The following is a 12493-nucleotide window of genomic DNA, read 5'->3' on the forward strand; positions in this document are numbered from 1 at the left end:
AGGTCTAGCATGCGCAACATTCCTCGCCCATCCCTATATCAGCCAACATCCTCACTGTGGGGTGTGCTTCCTGCAATTATACTCATCACCATCAGAAAACGTCCTCACAATACACAAAGCCTCTCATATTCAACTCACAGCCCTCCAATCATGTCAGATGGCAGCATTTGAAATGAGAAACGACAGTGTAGGCGCTGTAAACATTTCTTTGATTGCAATGCAAACAAACATACGATTCTGTGGTCATGCCATCAGTCCTATACAAATGAGCCCTGCCATTATGGCTGAACTACGGGCTTAATGTCTGCCATGAGAATTGGCTGATTTCAGCAGATAAGGCTGTTCTGCAGAATGGCAGCTTGGAGGTTCATCTAGGGGTCAGCAGGTCCCCTCATAGGAGCCAGGTTTGGGTAGATGGACTGAATGTGTTTCAGGAAAAGTTCGATTGGAGTGGGGAGAACATTGAATATGGTATTGGTTCTCGCACCCTTGTTAAAAAATGACCCAAACTGATAATAATAAATAAAATAAAATAAAATATAGTATAATATAAATAAATAAATAGTAGAATAACTACAGTAAAATAAACAGAATAAAAACATACTTAAATTACTTATTGATGAATATATTATAACATATATTGCCATTATATTTTAAATAATATATATGCTAATATTTTAATAATTTTTAGCTCTATGTATTTATTTCCTCATATATTTTGAGCCTTATATACATATTGAATATACGTACATATATAGTACACAAATATTTATGTTGACAAATATCTTTATAGAAACAATTTGCATTTACCAAAAATGTATTTTAATATTGTAAATGTATTTTCCTGCCCATTGAAGTATATTTCATATTATGTATTGTGCCATGTGAAGGTTTAAATGCAATATATTTTCAATTTGAAAAATATATATCATTAAAGTGTAACACAATTTGTAACATAATTTGCATGTACAGTGGGGAAAAAAAGTATTTAGTCAGCCACCAATTGTGCAAGTTCGTATTAGAAATATATTTTGGCCAGATTTTTTATTTTTTTTTTTAGCAACATGGGTTATTTTTGATGTGAGCGGCCATATCAGTGGATATCAGAAAGGATAATTAGTTCGCATTTATTTTCACGGTGTTCGTTGCTTTAATTTTCACTTACATTTCACTGCAACAGAAAGCAGTCTGCAGAGAAAGATGGAGCGCACAACTGAGAGAGAAACACTGGAGTGCAGATGGATGAATTGGATTGAAATACAAAGTGAGAATCTTTTCCTTTTTTTTTTTTTTTTTTTGAATCAAAGGTGCCAGAACGCCCTGCCTGTCTTCTGTCTAAAGTTACACTATTGACCCTGTCACTGTTTTGTGACCTCATGTTTCACAGAGTAATATTTCCCTGCTGGTCAGTAAGACTCAGCTTGACAGTGACAGACTGAGGAAAGTTTCAGGCTTTGATTCAATTTCCATGCTACAGTGACACCAGATGGCCTTAGTTTTACAGTTACAGAGTGTTTTCCAGGCAAGTTTACAATGACATCAAAAATCCAGCTCCATGTTACACAGCTCACTCTGTCAGCGGCTGTGTAAATGCTGGCAGTTATGTTGACCACCCTGTCTGCTTTTTGGCTATGTATATGGGCAAAAGTTGTATGTATGAATCTCTTTCTTCTGTGGAACACAAATGCAGGTATTTTGAAGAATGTTCATGCTGTTGTTTTTGAAGTTTTGAACAAAAGGGTGAATCAGTTTTACTTTATTGTCTCATCCAGTGTTTGACTTGTGTGCTATGTATCTGATGTGTGCATGTGTTTAGGAATGAACAGTATGTAGGAGTTCCAGATAGAAGGACAGGAAAATGAATGGACTTCATTGCAGCCTGAGTCTCAGCTGGCTGCGGGGGTCCCCGGGATAGACTACAAAAGACTCTCTTGTCTTACTGACAAAACTCCAATGGCGAGGAATCAGCCTGATCGACTGAAGGGAATGGATATAAAGCAGAGGACAGTCTTACACACAGCTGGTGACTGATGAATGTGATCATTACTGAACTGAGGCTACTGTAGACATGGAGAGAGTTGTATCTCTTTCATAGTCATCTGATTCAGTCACATGTCTCTCTGTGTTTCTTGAGATATAGCTAGCATGGTGGATTGGCATCGCCAAGCAGTGAGGACTAAGAAAGTTTTCATTTATTCATATACATTCATCAATCATATACTGTACATGTATGCTCTTAGCGAACACATTTTAACTAAAAGTGACACAATATAGTGCTCAATCATGTACCTGGCAAATACGAGGAAGTGTGGCTTAGAATACACAGTGTTTTAGTGCGGTAAGTGGCTTTTAGATAATATTTCACAAAATTCACTTACAAAGTTATATAGAATAACAAACAGGCTGCTTTGCAAAACAAGGATGCATCCTTAGTGAACATTTGAAAATCACTGTTAACATTAACAATAGAAATTTGGTGATAAATCAATTATTTTTGCCGCTAATGTTAAAGATGAAGTGTGCTCTTATTTCAGTGTTAAAATACTTTACCCTGGCTTAATTTGCAGAGCCATTTTTTATTTATTTTTTTAATCCTGGCCAGCCCTGCATTTGGGGAGGGACTATCTGTTTTACTGACCAATAGAAAATTGGGGAGTGTTCAGGAAATGTGAAAACAAACATGTTTCAGGTTTAGTGCGGTCTAGTCAGAAACTTAAATTTTCCTGTAATGATGCTTGTGTGTATGTATCTTATCGCAGACTAAACAAAATTTTACATATCAGCCAGAACTCTTGTTTTCATTGAATAGGTTATGTGCTGTTTAATAAAGTGCCTGTTGTACAAAAAAATTAAGTTAAGCCAGTATTATTTAAATACCAATAAAGGTGGGGTATATATTTTTTAATCAGTGTCATTTTGGCAAACATGACACAATAAAACATTAATATTACATGAACAGTGTGTTTACTATTATAAAAACAGATTTGTGAATTTTAGTGGTGTCAGAATAAACATGAAACACAATCTGCGAAGTGCAAATCTAATATTTTTGCAATTCGATCTGGTGACATTACAGATTTAGAAAAATGACAGATTTAAGGTTTAATATTTTATATTAATATAAACTTATTTAAATATATATTTATGCATAATATATTTTCAATCATAATCTTCATGTTGTGAAGGTTATTGTAATAAAAGGAAAATAGACACTACTGTCCAGTGCATGAAAATGTAATGTTTATTTATTTGTTTAGCTTAGAAATGTAGAGAAAACCTTTTCTAGAGTCTGTGTTATTCTAAGATAATCTAACAACACATCAGTAGTTCCTGATTAGTTATAATGAAAGGGTCATAGGTCATGCACGTCCACCACCTTTTTATTGGGCAACAGAACATTATCAAATTGCGACGTGTGCTTTTCAATGACCACGCTGACGCTAAAGTGTGACGGTTATTTCAAGTTATCTTTAGACTGGAAGGACCCTGAAACTAAATGAATAGATAAATGATGAGAAAACAAAGGTGTGTTCTGCATTTGTGCACACAGGCTTCGAGGGGGTCAGGGTTGGGTGGGTTTTCCTTGGCTAACCTTGGCTTGCTGACATCAATGGTTACTAGGGTAATTTGGCTTAAGTGTGTGAAGCACCCAGAACAATGGACTTCCTGTGCCTGTTCGAATGGTCACTCATCTCATGCCCTCAAGGAAGGGGGGAGAGGAAAGGGGATTACAATTGACAGATTCGCGTTTCCTTGCGGAAGACTTGTGGATGACATCACTTCTGGCGTAGCAGACTGGGTGTGAGGAGGTAATGTGCCTGAGAGAAAGTTAGGGTCTGGATAGAAGGTGTGCTTTTCTGTTATGTAAAATGCTTATTTTACTTTATTTCACTTTATTTTAATATTTATTTTAATTATTTTTTACTTTATTTTTGAGCATTATTTTCTGTTTACACACACACACACACACACACACACTGTTTCTAAAATTATGTGTATAGCATAGCCCAGATAAATTATGAGAACTGTTTGAATTCATATTTAACCCTATAAAGCCTACTGTATCATATTTGTTTTGCTTGATTTGAGCCTCTGAAGAAAACTCCTACACTGTAAGCGATAAAAGCCTGATGTGTCAAATATGATGCTCAAAATAAATAAAGACAACACATTTTTAATAATATTTTGTGTAAAAATTAAATAAACTCTTCCATTAAAAAAATTATATTATTATTTTATTATGACTATTATTTAATTTGTTTACAGGGTTAAATCTCAGTTGTTAGTACTTTATATTGGAAAATGTGAGCAGAAAATAAAGGCATTTTAACTTTGAACTGTTACTTCTGGCCAAAATATGAGACCATAGTCCATGTCCATCCTCTGTTGTCTTCTCACATCAAAATCCACTGTTTATGAACTGTTTTGGAATGTTTTTGCTTGTAAACGGTGGTGTACATCAACCATTAGAATCCCTCTTTTATAAAGCTGCCATCTTCTTTCTTTCTCAAAAGGATGTTGTAAACTATAAAGAATGAGGTGAGAAGAACACGTAGTTTTTAATGTGAATGTTTTTGACCTTCGGCCTGCCGGCAGTAACAGCTTGCGTGTGAACAGTGTGCGGTGATGGAGCAATAACACAGATTCCATGCTTTACCTATGAGGTCAGAACCATTGTAATAGATCTTAATGCCTTCATTCAGGCCTGCTGTGTCCCTCTCTCTGATCCTGCCTTCAAAAAGGTCAGTCCTCCCTGCAGGGCCGGATTTACGCATATAGGCATTCTAGGCACGTGCCTATGCTTGCTCGTTCAGGGGGGGCCCAAACACAATAAAGAGATATATAATATTTTTGTTATACTATGGGACATCTACAACAGTATACTAAAAGAACCAAAACCCCAGAAGACACTGAGCAAATAAATATAACAAATAATAGGGTAAAAATGACAAACTATTTCCATGAGTTCCACCTTTTTTATGTACAGAAAACACGCTTTCCTTCTCCCGTTCTCTCTCACAGACGCACACACAGTACAGACACGCACCCGCGCACACACACGGAGACGTGTGTCAGCGCTGCCCCGCGAATTTATCAATAAAATAGTTTCGCAGCTGAAAAGATTAGTAGATGCTGATGCTGGGAAAGAGCGAGATTAAGTGCGTGTGAATATCTGCATCTATGCGTTTCGCAGCAGTATGAGAGGCCGTTCAAGACATTATTCAAACTTTACTCGCGCACACACTATCAAACTCTCTCTCATACACACTATCAAACTCTCTCGCGCACACACTATCAAACTCTCTCGCGCACACACTATCAAACTCTCTCGCGCACACACTATCAAACTCTCTCGCGCACACACTATCAAAAGCCCTGAATGTGCTCTGTACAGGACATCCAGACTTAAAACTGTGACATGTAACGTCTCAGAGAAATCACTAAAACATAATGTCCTCTACAGAGTACAGTTCCACCTTTTTTATGTACAGAAAACACGCTTTCCTTCTCCCGTTCTCTCTCACAGACGCACACACAGTACAGACACGCACCCGCGCACACACACGGAGACGTGTGTCAGCGCTGCCCCGCGAATTTATCAATAAAATAGTTTCGCAGCTGAAAAGCTACATGACATTTCTCAGTTGCGAGGTTCTTGAAGCAGTTTAACTTAAAGATTCGCTATTAGTAGACGCTGCTGCTGAACGCTGCTGAGAAACCCTTTAAGCTTAAGGCAACTTTTTCAGTCTTTATTTAAAAAACGTTCCTTTCCCTAAAAGTTTGAGTTAGAATAGCTTACATGGACATGAGAATAAAGACAATAAGGCTGTGAAAGCGACTAGTGAGTAGATGAGTTCATCATAATGTCATTTAATGTCCCCGACTACTATAGTCCCATTTAGCCACTTGTTAAAAACAACCTTTTTCAAGACAACTAAAAGCTTAAAAAAACCACTTAAATCACAAGGGGGTGTTATTGATGTATTTTATGTCATAAAATATAATATGAAAATATATTAAGCCTGTGTTCACCATGCACCTTGTTTCAGGCTTTAACCAAAAACCCATACAAAAAACACTGACTTCAGGACAGTGGAATTGGAAATGCGAAATGCTAATTCTTTTTTTTCCCTACAAAAATATATCATGCCTGCAGCACTAAACAACTGTGAAAAAATCAGTACGGAAAATTCTTTCAAATTAACACAGTATATTGAACCCTAATTTATGGATTTAAACTGTACTTTTATATAAAAATGTTAAATGAAACAGTAGGCAATAGGCATTATTCAGCATTGAAAGATTCAGCCATTAAAGAATGTTTTGGAAATAAAAAAACATTATTATTTTTTTAATCCACTTTTATATAAAAAAATGTCTTAACATTTGGAAATCAGAGTAAAAAAAAATGCAACTATAATGTTATGTATTATTGATAATGGAAGGTCGAGTGTGTGCATTGCATTGTGGGATAAAATACCCAGTGCATTGTAGCAAATAATAAGTCTTTCAGATATTTTATGCATATAGAAAATGTGCATAATACGCACAGTATACATACCATGTGCTGCAACTGGAGTAAGAATAGTATGGTAGTATGCTATTCTGCATATAGCCAAACTCACAACTCATACCTGCTGACAACAATATGGAGTTCAGAATGAATTCATCTAATTTAGAAATTCCTTTTGGCAGGTAGCAAACTGTAGCATGCTGTCGCTTTGCCACATGGCGATAAATTGCCGCCCTTGCCACCCGTCTCTTCTACCCCTTCAGTGTTTTCTTCATCTCCTCTATATGTCCCTATTTATGAGGCCTTGTTTTTTCTTGCCCATAGCGGAGTGACCCTCCCCATCTGCTTTCGCAAATGAAATAAGGACTCTAATGTGATTGAGTGAGCTGTTCTCGCTCTCTCTTTCTCTCTTTCTCTCTCACTATCTCTCTCTCTCTTTGTGTCCTGGTGGAAGAGGGGGCATCCATAGACTGCCTTATCTAATTTAATAAAAACCCCATCAGGCTAATGGAGCCATGTGGTCTGAGTACCTTCCCCTCCCCCTTTTCTCCACCTCACTCTACTAGTTCCAGTGCATTGTGGGAATTCATTCACATTTATCAGCCTTTACTCTCTGCTAACTTATCAAACATGTCAGAACAGAGAGAGTAAGCTGAGAATAAGCACACAGAATGGCAGAGTTTCATAAGCATAGTACCATACTACTTTGTTTAGTATACTATGCAGTATACTGTGCATAGTATGTGAATTATCAATATGCTACCCACATTTCAGAATGGTCGTATTTATGAGATGGGCATACATGTATACCATCACAATATTGTAATTACAATACCTGGAGAAAGCTATCCGTTAGCATTCCCATTCATCTCAATGGCAGTTGCTTGGCTGGTGCATGCAAATCTATACATATGCTGCCCTGTGCTTCATGGACATTTAGTGGACATTAATTTCCAGACAACATTTTTTAAGCCTGAGCTGCAACTACCACACTACCAAAAGCTTTCCAGTCAAACATTCACTCTTAAAAATAAAGGTTCTTTATTGCTATCTGGTTCTATGAAGAACCTTAGATAACGTACTCGGTTACTAACGTAACCTCGGTTCCCTGAGATACGGGAGTGTAGAGTCGTCGCTGAAGGAGAAAAAATCTGAGAATCCTGTGGTGAGCGCCCGCTTATATAGCCAGATGCCCCGCCCATTCTGGTGGGCTTTGGCGGGCTTCGTCGCCATAGGCTCGTGCAACTCCGCTGCCACGCCATTGGTTCGTTTTTAAAGCCCTGCACGAACCAATGGCCGTGCAGTTTCACTGCGTGAATGAAATAGGCTTTAGTTCAGGAGACAAAAGGCTTTTTCCCATATGCGTCTTAAGCAAGACGCAGTACGAGTGAAGTATCGAAAGGGAACAGAGGAATAGTTAACCCATAAATAAAAATTTTCTGAAAATGTACTTATCCTCAGGCCATCCAAGATGTAGATGGGTTTGTTTATACATCAAAACAGATTTGCCGAAATTGAATGTTACTTCACTTGCTCACTAATGGATCCTCTGAAGTGAATGGGTGCCGTCAGAATCAGAGTCCAAATAACTGATAAAAACATTACAATAATCTAGTAATCCACACCACTCCAGTCCATTAATTAACAGTGCACTGTCAATTAACAGAATTGCATTAGAATGCTAGTATTAGTATTCCAAAAACAAAATAATATAAGGGAAAAACTGTGTAACGGGAGCTTTTGGAGTCAATTTATCCAATGAAATTTAAAGAAAACAAACTCATGAAAGTCTCATGAGAAAGCATAGGTATTTCACATTTGGTGTAAAATTTGTATGATTTGATTCATACACAAATCTTCTCTACTTCTGTACTTTCACAATCACATGGTAAAAAGATGTGGTGAAAGTCTCTCAACTTACAAGAATGTTTATCTTATTTTGGTTTCCTTCCTTGGTCTACACTTTGTACCTAACAATTTCTGCAGTTCTTGCATACAATTTTGCTATCTTTACTGCAGTGGTGGACGAAGTACACAAATCAAGTACTTGAGTAAAAGTACAGATACGACTGTATCTAGGCTATTATGACAAGTATGTGTGGTAAATGATCCTAATCGATTACTGACTGAACCATTATGAGATAAGAATAAATGCAGTGGAGTCAGTGCAAATGTCCTAAATGTTATTGCTGTAAAACTTGTCATGACGAGCAGGAAGGGGCAGTGAAGTGCTCTGATCTACTAGTCAGCTTAGCCAGTAGGTGAGATCTTGTGCATTTTCTATGTGGATGAAGGGTAGAAGGTTCATTCTGTCCTTTAAGGAGGTCATGTCCTACATTTTATATCATTTTATTGTTTCCCTGAAGTCCACTTTTAATAAGTCATGGTTTCATGCACAAAGAACAGTCATAATTTAGTTTTATATGAACACTATACCCAATCTAAACCTAAGATTTAAAGGGCTAGTTCAACCAAAAATGAAAATACTGTCATCATTTACTTTTTTTTTTTTTTTTTTACTTTTTCAAAATAAAACAAAACAAAATAACTAAAACTAAATAAACTAAAAACTAAAACTTAATAAAAGCAAAAAAAAAAAAATGACAAAAGACAAAATTATTCAAATGTATCTAAAATTAAAATGAAAACACTAAAATGTATCAAATAAAAAAATTAAATCTAATTCAAAATATAAACAAAAACTGAAATAGCAATGATACTAAAATAACAGTGCTTCAGAACACAAGTGAAAATATATTATTTTTCCTCACATCATTTTTATTTTTTCACTGAAAGTCCATGCAACCAAACTTTTTCAAGCTTAAAAAAAGAACATAAAGTCATTGTAAAAGTAATCCATACGAATCTAGTAGTCTAATCGAAGTCTTCTGAAAAGACATGTTCGCTTTATAAGATGATGACGGCTTAATTTATGCTTTTAATCACATATAAACATTGATCAATGCACATTGAGCTCAATCATACTTGTTTGATGTGAAAAAAAAAACTGTTTATGTCCCTATACTGTGAGTGGATGAACTATGAATAATTCACTCTTATTTTATGATGCTTCATGAGGATTATATTTCAAAAGTTCAAGTTGATAAATAGGTTTTTAGGGCATTTTCAGTGTATTTCAAGTAAGTGCCAAAACTACTCTCAGTGGGACACAGCACCACTAACATGTACAGTTTCATTGAAACCACAATCGAAATGACCTTCCGCTGTCCCTGACATTTTGGAGTGACCAAATCATACTCAGATTTGACACATAGCTTGAAATAATTTCTTGTTGGTCTCATGGAATTAAACCCACTGTTTAAGATTATGTGGAAAGAGCTGAGTGAGCAATGCTTTACAAAGATTATATGCAGCTAAATGAGGGGAACACGAATCAACATGGAGAAAGTGGATGCCGGCCACACAGAGGTGACAGACAGAAGCCTCCCCTGCTGCTGGTTACCAGAGCAACATCCAACTGTATCTCCATCCTGCAGTCCATTTTCATTACTTTTTGTGTCTGAGAGTCTTAAGAGCCTCTTCACTGGTCATTATGGCACAGATATGTTTGTTAGGATGTGAGTGACCCTGGTAACAATCTGTCCTGGTTACAGCAAACTTGCTGCTAGGATTTGAGCAAACTAAGCAGCACACATACAGTTACTTAGCATATCATATGATATGCCCACGAAATGTCCTTGATTGTGTCTAGGACATATCATACAAAGATTTTTATTGTTTTTATATACCCTTGCTAAAAAGAAGTACACTTTAGCATAGCTTTAAAGGGTTAGTTCACCCAAAAATGAAAATTCTGTCATTAATTACTCACCCTCGCGTCGTTCCAAACCTGTAAGACCTTCGTTCATCTTCAGAACACAATAATGACAGAATTTTCATTTTTGGGTGAACTATCCCTTTAAAAAGAGTATACTTATTAGGGAAATAATGAATGTGAATTGTGAAAGTGTGAACGGAATGTAATGTTTTCAGATGCATAATAGCATTTTAATAGTCTTATAGTTTGAATTATATTAGATTCAATTCAATTCAATTCAATTCAAGTGTGCTTTATTGGCATGACAAAGACTATACATTTGTATTGTTACAATTATAAAAAGTATACATTTTATTGTTACATTGATTTAATAAGCTGAACTTTAGAATGCTTTTTTGACTTACATAAGTAGGACATAAGTACATCCTTGTATGCAATTTCATTATTTTATTGTCTTTAAAATAAGGTTAAAGTGTAGTGCTGAATGTGTTGACAAGCATTTACAGTATATTGAACTAAATATACTTTAATTATAATTTAAACTTGTATGTCATATATTTAAATATATTTGCAATTACAATTTAAATATATTAACTTTAAATGTGATATTGGATAACACACTACAGTTAAAATTATAATTAAGTGCTTTACATGTGCTTTAGTATTTTAGTTAACACATCAAAATAAGTGTACTTCTTTAAAGCATTACAAAAGATTATTAAAACAATGATTTAAAATGTACTTTAAACTTCAATTAAGTGGCCTTTTATTTAATTATTTTATTCTATTATCTGCATGTACAGTTTTTTAAATATATCTTATAAGATTTGAAGTACACTATAAGTGCACATTCAATACAATTAAGTACACTTTTTGTTAACAAAGGCAAAGCTATTATATTGCAATGTGTAATTACTATAGGCTAAAAAGGGGGAAAAAATAAGAATTGTTTTTCCAAATGAGGATGTCCTTGAATTTTGTGCAAATTATAGCTAAATATAGGCCTAACACAAAGACACATCCACACCTCCCTATCCTCCCTGGCTTATTGTTGTTAATAGAGGTAACTAGTAAACAGTCTGAGAGATGCCACAATAGCAACTGTCAGAGCCTCACGCGGATTACATTTTACAGCAATAAAAATACTCCATTGGAACTCAGATTGATGGAACATAAAGCTTATAACTCCCACACCTCCTGCCTCTCATGTGCAATGATGAGAGGATGAGAAAGTAAAAGTTATTCTAAAACTTTCCTGAGGTTTGGACATCATCCCAGAGCTTTTAGCTCCATGCCCATATGCACACATAAGGGCTTTTCACACTGCACTTAACCCCAGGTTAACATCACTCTAAACCTCACTTTTAACCCTGGCTAAAGGTACGTTTCACACTTGTAATTTAGTGGTGGGGTAGCACCGCTTTTTAGCTGGGGTTAGATACTTGGCAATCGACAGCCATTCGTGTGCCTCACACTGTATTCACATGATCTGGACAGTCACAGAAACAATGCCTGTTATATAAACAGTTGTTTCAGCATTTTAAAATATGTCAAATAGTGTTGGAAAACACTTGAACTGGAGGTGAAGAAGAGACTGCTTCTTAACCTTATAGTCCCCCGAAAACTCCATTCAGAAAAAACTATAAAATATGCAATATACATGTAGCCTATAATACGGTGATATGCAATACTAGAGCTGTTACGTAAACAGGTTGCATACTGTGTTCATCCAATCAGTGTCACGGACACTACAAATATGCAAATAAGAATGTTAACCCCGGTTATTTAAGAGCAGTGTAAAAATGTAATCAAGATCACCCAGGATTCTGTACGACTCCCGTTTAACTAACTGAAATGTGAAAAGCCCTATATAGCCTATATTTTTTTTCTATAGGATCTTTTCTATAGTTTCTATAGGCGATTATTACAGGCGTAGAAATGCAACAATGGATCAGAAATTCACTGCATTGATTTGACCTTTTTTCAGTTGTTGACAACTGACAGTCATTTTGGTTTTGTACGAAAATGATCAAATTAATTTGTACTGTAAATTTTACATTTCATTATACATGATTACGACATAATCAGAATCATCACAGCAAATATCTACACCTCTAATATAAATAGTTACTTTTCTTAAAGGGGTCATATGATGTTGCTAAAAAGAACATTATTTTGTGTATTTGGTGTAATGAAATGTG

The 12493-nt window shown here is 35.7% G+C and overlaps 1 long non-coding RNA gene across 1 annotated transcript; it reads left to right on the forward strand.

Moving 5' to 3' along the window:
- Window positions 1-262: 262 nt before the first annotated feature.
- Window positions 263-2754, forward strand: LOC107686869 (uncharacterized). The gene is made up of 3 exons (XR_001634074.1): window positions 263-471; window positions 1181-1264; window positions 1817-2754. It is a non-coding gene; the product is annotated as an uncharacterized LOC107686869 (long non-coding RNA).
- The last annotated feature ends 9739 nt before the right edge of the window (window positions 2755-12493 follow it).

This window comes from Sinocyclocheilus anshuiensis, unplaced genomic scaffold, assembly GCF_001515605.1.
Source record: "Sinocyclocheilus anshuiensis isolate Anshui unplaced genomic scaffold, SAMN03320099.WGS_v1.1 scaffold773, whole genome shotgun sequence".
Taxonomy (NCBI): Eukaryota; Metazoa; Chordata; class Actinopteri; order Cypriniformes; family Cyprinidae; genus Sinocyclocheilus; species Sinocyclocheilus anshuiensis.